Raw genomic sequence first — 8110 nt, forward strand, 5'->3', positions numbered from 1 at the left:
ACTACTTATCAATGTGTGGAATGCAGCAAAATTAGTATTTAGAGGGACATTTACAGCCTGAATGCTATTAAACCATTCATCACTCAAAATCACTAAAATCTATGAAGCAAGCATTACTCTAAAACCAAAACCACACAAAGAAATTACTACAAAAGTATACACCAGTATCCCTTGTGAATATAAATAAAAAATTCTCAATAAAATATTAGCAGTTGAATCTATCAAAACACAAAAAGAACTATACAGATCTACACGGCATTTTGAACAAGGCAAAAGTACAGAAACTGTGGAAGAAGCAGTGATTTCCAGAGGGCAGAGGGAGGAAGGGATGAACTGATAGACAACAGAGGATTTTTAAGGCAGTGAAGCTATCTTGTAGGGTACTACAACAGTGGATACAAATTGTTACACAGTTTTCTAAACCCACAGTGCTCAACACCAAGAGTAAACTCCAACGTAGACAATGAACTGATAATGATGCGTCAATGTAGGTATATCAAGTGTGACAAATGTATTGCTGTGGCACAGAATATCTTTATTGGGCCAGAAGTTATTTGTGCGTGAGAAGGGAGGTGGTATATGACAACTCTAGTTTCTGTGCAATCTTCCTCTTAGTCTAAAACTACCATAGAATAAATTGCATTCGCTTTGAAAAAGAAATTACCTCTTCCCTTCACTTAAAAAGATTTCATTCATTCCTAGAGTTTCATATGAATGCTATCTGAATATGAAATCATCATCTCAAACTCAACATGCCAGTACTTACTGCTTGACTTTGCCTTTCAGAAATCTCCTCTAACAATCTTCCACATTTTGTTAAATGACTACTCCATTCTCTCAGTTGCTTGGTTGAAAATCCTTGGCATCACCCTGAAACTCTCTGTTACATTCCACTTTGAAATCAACAGGAAATCTGATCACTAAACCTCACCTTCAGCATTATACGACCTCAATCCAAGCCCCCATAACCTCTTCTAATTAGTCTCTCTTCTGTACTTACAGTCTACTCTCCACAGAGCACCCAGATAGATGGGGGATGATCAATCCTCTGACTAGAAAGGGGATCATGGAGAGCTAAAGAAAGACAATAGAGATTTGCATAATTTCAACGTATATGGGGGGCCAGGAGATCAGTGCCTCAGAGCTCACAAAGACAAACACACTCTGAGCTTGCTGCTATTTATTGGGTTCATAGGGAGTATCAGGTGACTCAGAGAGTAGTGGTAATCATATGGTGATGAGGATCTTATGCTGATGAGGATCTTAGGTCAATGAGGAGCTTATGTTGATTAGAATTATGTTGATTAGTTGAGAGGAGGTGAGATGAGCAAAACTTCTTATAGCAGTAAGTGGGATGAGTTAAAATGATAAGGAATCTGCCCCTCCCCAGGTGAACTTTTCTCTTTTTGTATTGCTACTCTGTTCTCAAAGTACCAGGATGTCTTCAGCTGATGTAATCTTGCATTGAACTTCACAGCATCCTGGGACCACTGAGACCTCAGCTGTGACCAGAGGCAAACAGGGAGCTACGTTTCCGAATGCCACAGCCTGTCCACATGCAAGATTAGGCCTCAGACAGTCCTAATAAGAATTTTATTGTAAAATGATTTTTTTCACAAAATTATGTAAATGGCTCCAGACACAGATATATGTAAGATGGAAACCAGGTAAGACCCCTTCTCTTCAAAACTGTTAATGGCTATACTTCTCACCTTTCATGGTCTTCCTAAAGTAGGTACAACTGCTCTATGGGATTTTCCCACCTTCACACACTGCTTCTCCCTTACCTGACCCTGTGCCTTATTGTACACCCCATGCTACTGTAGCCACAAATATCATTTTGCTACTCCTAGCAAATAGTCTCATAAAGGTCCTACTTCATTACCTTTGCACTTGCTGTTCTATATAACTAGAAACCTTTCCTCTAAATAAATGATCTCATGTCCTGTAGGTAGTGTTGACAGTGAAGTCTTCCCTGAACCCCACTGTCAAACATGCCCCATTCACTCACAAACGCATACTTGTAGGTGTTCCCCAGTCATATTCCCTGCTTTGTATTAGTCCGAAAAGATATGATACAATATGACTTAATATATTTGTATAATGTGTGTGTGGGGGTAAATACAATAAATCTGTAACATTGTCATGTATTATCAAGTCCTAGATGATGTGTGTTATTTTATGTGTTGCACTTTTACACAACTGGCAGTTACACCATCATCACACACATTTGAAAGATGCATTGTGCCATGATGTTACCATGTCTGCCACATCACTAGGTAACAAGAACGTTTCAGCTCCATTAAAATCTTATGGGATAGGCCGGGGTTTTAGCTCAGTGGTGCTGCTGCCTACCTTGCAAGTGCAAGGTCCTAAGTTTGATCCCTGGCACACAAAAAAAATCTTATGGAATCACTGTTGTTTATTTGGTGCATCACATCACAAAATATCACTATGTGGTGCATGATTGTATACAAATGATTATATGAGAGTACCTTATATTCTACTTGTTCATTCTGTGCTTCCCTCAAAAGGTAAGCTATTGATGGCAGAAATTTCCAACAAAGTACAAGTGATTTATTCAATGTTGTACTCTCACTGCTTACAACATTCCTTGGCAATTGATAGGCACACAGATAGGAGTTAACTAATTGAATAAAAACATTAAAAACTTACAATATGGCACTTTGGCATCAAGGGCTGGGAAACAGCACTAAAACAGCTTGACTACACTTAACTTTTAAAATGTCTTCTAAATATGAAAGGATGTAGAAAACTCAGTTATGCAATTATTTAAAGCAGAATAGCTGAAATGACTATGTTTTTGCTAGCATTGTTAGACTTGAAAAAAATCCATTCTACAGTAGTGCCCAGGCAAACCTCACCTGAAGAGAGTTCCTCCAGCTTTACTTACATCTACCTTTAGATTTATTTTTTCCCACATTCTTTTCTTTTCTCTTGGGGGCCCGAATTGCACTCTGCACTGCTTTTCTTTGCCAGTACTCTATTCCATAAATTATGCCCTCGTAGCATTAATTACACCTTCAATCACTCCCCTTTCTCTAACCAGGATTTTCACCTTTCAGACACTCCCATTGTATTGACTTCTTAAAATCTTCAAACTTCAGTCTTTTTATTCCCTTGTCCTTTAACCAACAATTTATCAACAAAAGTAGTTGATTTTCACTACATCCATATCCTGACCACCACTGCTCAAAGAAAAAAAAATTTTTTTTTTGAGACAGGGTCTCACTATGTAGTTGAGACTGACCTGGAACTCACTATGTAGCCCAGGCTGGTCTCTAACTCACAGTGATCCTCCTGCCTCAGCCTCCCAAGTACTAAGATTACAGGCATGTGCCACCATGCCCAGCAAAGAAATATCTCTTAATTAGTGTTCATGTAAAACTCTCCTGGAACTTTTTCATGTCCGGATTACACACCCTGAAACTCTGATTTGATGGGTTTCTGTTGGAAGAAGTGGACAAAATATAAGTATGAGAGAGTGTAACACATACACCAGATTAACAACCATTACTTCAATTACTTGAGGTTTTTTCTGGTCATAATGATAACATTACTCTACCAAATCAGAAGCATAACTAAATCAACCCTCTGCACTTGACATACACCAAAAACAAAAAGAAAATCTTCGGGTCATCAAATTTAAGTGTCTTTTCTCACACTTTAAAAGACATGACACCTACAGCTTTAAGTATACTTGACCCTTAAATTCAGAATTAGAGGAAAAAACAGAAATTTAAAGAGAATTCTAGGTGAGGAAAGGTCTAAAAATGAAGATACAATTATAATGGATCTATTTACAATATTTTTTTCTTTTTTGTACTAGAAATCAAACTTGGGTCCTTGTGCTTATGAGGCAGGCGGCGGAACCACTGAGCTAAGTCACCGGCCCTGGAATATTTTTTTTTGATAAGTGTGTTTATAGATCACAGAAGATTCAGTACTTTAAAAAATCTTTCATGGACTCTATTCTTCCTATATAAGTCTAAATTTTCATTTGTGAAAGTCAAATATTAACTTGAATTGTTTGGGAAGACAATAGTTAATGTTATTTAAAAATATGACATAGGGAGTGCAGACTGGTGCAACCAGTGTGGAAATCAATATGGAGATACCTCAAAGAACTAGAACTAGAGGTCACATTTGACCCAGCCATCCCTCTGCTGGGTATCTTTCCAAAAGAAGTAAAAGAACTATACCACAGTCATATATGTGCACCCATGTTCATGGCGGTACAGTTTGTAATAGCTAAAACTTGGAAACAGCCCAATTGCCTATTAACTGGAGACTGGATAAAGAAGATGTTGTTTTTCTATAAAATGGAGCACTACTCCACCATAAAGAATGAAAAACTAGAGTCATACATAGGAAAACAGATGCATACTGAGGCCATACTCTTAAGTGAAATACCGAATTGTTTCTCTGTTGTGAAAACCTAAAAGTGTAAATAAGGTCCAAGTTGTATAACCGATAATGTGAAGTAGGAAGACAAGGGCTAAAAATGTGACATGGACGTTTAGGTGGATAGGGAAAAATTATGTGAGGGAAGAAAAATACCAGTTACTAATAACCATAATAGGAACACTGCAGCTACAGAAACCTGAACTAAATAGTGGTCAATTCTGACTCATTTTTAAAGAATCAATTCCATTCTCTTACAAAGTGAATGATAATGAGATTCTCATGAGATTCTCTCCAATGGTTAAGTCCATTTATTATAGATAGATGACCTAGGTAGAAATATTATAGGCAGTCAGGTAGGGCTAAGTCCTTGAGAGGGCCAGGACAAAGGTGAAACCCACCACAGCTGCACATCAGCTGAAAACCAGGCCACAAGATGGAGACAAGATGACCAGACCCACATACTTCTTCAAAGTACTGGGCTCAGTGAAGTATAGTATAGATAGGCACCGACCACACTGTGAGTGACCAGAGATCTCTGGACCCACCGCCTCTTGTTCTTTCCTTTCACGCTTACCACATGACTTACTTCCCAATTGGACCACCATTAGCTAAGTGACTATTCTTATAATCTTAATGGATGTTCATGGCTGTCACCCATGTTGTACCCATGTGGGTTTCACCCTATAAAACTTCTCGTAAAGTGGGGTCCTTGGGCTACCCACTTGGACCCCCTCTTGCCCTTCAGGAGCTAGCCTATCAATAAATATCGTCCTACTTTTAATCTCCATCATTTCTAGGACTCATTCCTCGATTTCTAGAGAACAAAAACTCAGCATATCATACAGTTAGCAGGTTGGGAGATATGTTTCATATTTTCCCGTGACACATCGAGGAGTTGAAAACTGCAGGTGAGGGTAACCAGACTGGGTGAATTTGGTGAGGAGCAGTTGGAAATTAATTCCTTTCATAAGCCAGAGGTAAGTGGAAGACCAGTAAAACTGGTGAAGTTAAAAGACAAAATGGCAGAAATGGTCAGAGGAAGCCTATCAGGAAACACTATAATGCTAAGAAACCATTAGCTAAAGGCTCAAGCAACCTTAAGATTTAGAAGAAATACAACTAATTAAGTTACAGCTCCCTTTAGTCATATTTATAGCCTTCAAAGGACAGCATCTGGCAGAGTGGATTTATTTATAATAGTTCCTAAATTCAGCAGTATCCTATTTGTCTTTTTACAAATGGTTAATTTTATGTCATGTGTTGAATTTTTACTAGAGTTGGTATCAGAAGTTCGATTGTTTGAAACTTGGGCTTTTTCTGATCCTTATTTTTCCTTTATCTGAAAAGTTGTTGCATCTCTTTTATAAGGATAAACTATAACAAATACATAGGAATGTAGTTCTGTACTTACTCTTATCCATAACCAAATAATGGTGCTCAAAAAATAAATACAATTTCAGCATTCTGAATTTCTTCTATTATCCCATGAACTTTATGCAAAATGAATGATTATCTTTCTAACAGCATTGAACATCTAACTCAAATCACATGTAAGGCAGCATTGGGTATTGGGTTAACACAGAGGACTGAGATTCCAGTAGCAAGAAAGAGACAAAGCCAAAGGTATTAATTTAATAGAAAAAAAGGAAGATTAATTTGGAGTTGTCAAATTTTTCCCAGATTTTAACTAAACTGAATCTGGACGGATAGATAGGAGTTCATCAGGCACTAGAAGAGGGGCATTCATCCCTAAAACTCCCCTCCCACATTTGGTAATGTTATCACCATAAGCCTTAAAATAACAGGAAGGAAAACAAACAAACAAAAAGAATAAAATAAGAAAATAAGAAATTCTCTTCACTTTACACTTGAAGTGGAGCAATCATATGTTTAACTATACTTCAGATCTGAAAGTAAATGTTTATAAAACAGAATTAACAATCGAGAGAAAGGGGTGGAAGAGGAAGAAGTTCAGTTTGTTTTGTTGTATTAAGTTAAAACACATAAATAAAAATATCTACATCTATGCTTAGTAACACATATATCACGTTTTAGCAAAGATTCTAAATTAAAAATGAAAACCTATGGATCCTTATTCAAAATCACAATTATTTGCTATAGTTTTTTGCATCCCCACTGTCATTTCTAAAGTTTCTACAGTGACTCTGCCCAAGACCATGGCAGCAATGACCCAGTAAGACACTCTTAATCAAAACAATACTCTAACCAACTTTCCACTTATCCTGAGCTGTTCACCTTGGTGCCCCTCAAAGTCTGACTTTAAGTGACTACCAAAAGGGAATAATTTAGCTCTAAATTGTGTCACTTTAACTCTTCATGCTTTCATTCAATTATTTCTCCTCAAATTCTCTTAGTTTCGCTTTTTCTAAGGAACTAGTAGAAACTCTGAGTACAATCATAAAACCAATAGCCGCAGCCAGAGCCTCCCCCCGTCCCCAACCCCACACATAAATATCCCTCTCTGGGCTGTTCCAAAGCAGATCTGCTGCTGATCAAAAGCAGCAGACCAGGAAGAAGGAAAAAGCTCAAACAGGAAGGTTGTTCCCTTACTTTCTCTCCCCCAGGCCAACTCCCCCCTCCGTGCACGCTAGATCCTCAGTCCCGCAGTGCCTCAAGACTTCACAAACACCTCACCACAACACACACACACACACACACACACACACACACACACGCACGCACCCACGCAAGCGCGCTGCCACCAGCCTCAGCCTACAAAACAGAACACACACACACACACGCACGCACCCACGCAAGCAAGCTGCCACCAGCCTCAGCCTACAAAACAGTCACAGCCTTTGTTAAAATGCCCATGAGCACAATGGACCAGAAGAGAGACACATTCCCGGGGCCGGGTAGAGGGAAGTCATACAAACGGCACGCCCTCCTTGGCACTAACCCTGGCCCACAGCCCACCTCCACTAAATCCTCTCCTCGGTGTCGGACGTTTCTGGCAACTCTGCAAGCCCGGGACATTGCTCAGGGGCAGGAAGCTAGGGTACTGAACTTGAAGCTGGGACACCTTCCAGCTCCCTTGGCTAGCCTCCCAGTCCTGCCAAGCCCGGGTGCAGACTTCCAACCTTTGGAACTCCTTCCTTCTTTTCCCCGTACACACTCTCGCAGACTCTGGACACCCCGCACTCTTCCCCACAAGCTGCCCGGGCCAGACATCCTCAGGCAATGATCCCACCAGTGCTACAGCACACCTAGTCAGTCTCTCCTCACCAGATGGAAGGCATTCACACACGCTCCAATTTCTCCCGGGACGCTCAGTCGGGACCACGTTCCCCCAGTCGAGCGCCCGTGTTGCTGCCACACTTACCACGGGTCCCCAGTCCCGCTATTCCGAGTTCTGAGAGCTGCGCTGGGCGCCTGCACGCTCCCCCTCCTGCTGCGCTTAGTGGGGAGCCGGGAGCCGGGAGCAGCCCAGAAAGGAGGAAGCGAGGTAGGAAGCCAGAGGTTGGGCTGGGGCGGGGTTAGGAAAGAGGGGGCAGGGATAGGAGGAGTGAGAAAGGAGGGGCGGGGCCAGGCAGGGTGGGAAAGGGAAGAGTGGAGTCGGCCACCTCCACTCCCTCTGCAGGGAAAACCAAGTGCCTGTGCACCCGGCTGGGACTCTCCGCTCTTCATGCCTATTTATAACACTGACAGAAAAGTCCAGGAG

General features: G+C 40.7%; 1 protein-coding gene across 1 annotated transcript in view; it reads right to left on the bottom strand.

The window, feature by feature from the left end:
* Prrg1 (proline rich and Gla domain 1) overlaps window positions 1-7903 on the bottom strand; it is a 100277-nt gene extending 92374 nt beyond the window's left edge. Inside the window, exon 1 of the mRNA XM_010636191.1 lies at window positions 7772-7903. The gene's annotated coding sequence lies outside the window, so the exon portion shown is untranslated. The remainder of the gene's footprint in view (window positions 1-7771) is intronic.
* Window positions 7904-8110: the final 207 nt, after the last annotated feature.

This window comes from Fukomys damarensis, unplaced genomic scaffold, assembly GCF_012274545.1.
Source record: "Fukomys damarensis isolate Sample0158 unplaced genomic scaffold, DMR_v1.0_HiC HiC_scaffold_39, whole genome shotgun sequence".
Lineage (NCBI taxonomy): Eukaryota > Metazoa > Chordata > Mammalia > Rodentia > Bathyergidae > Fukomys > Fukomys damarensis.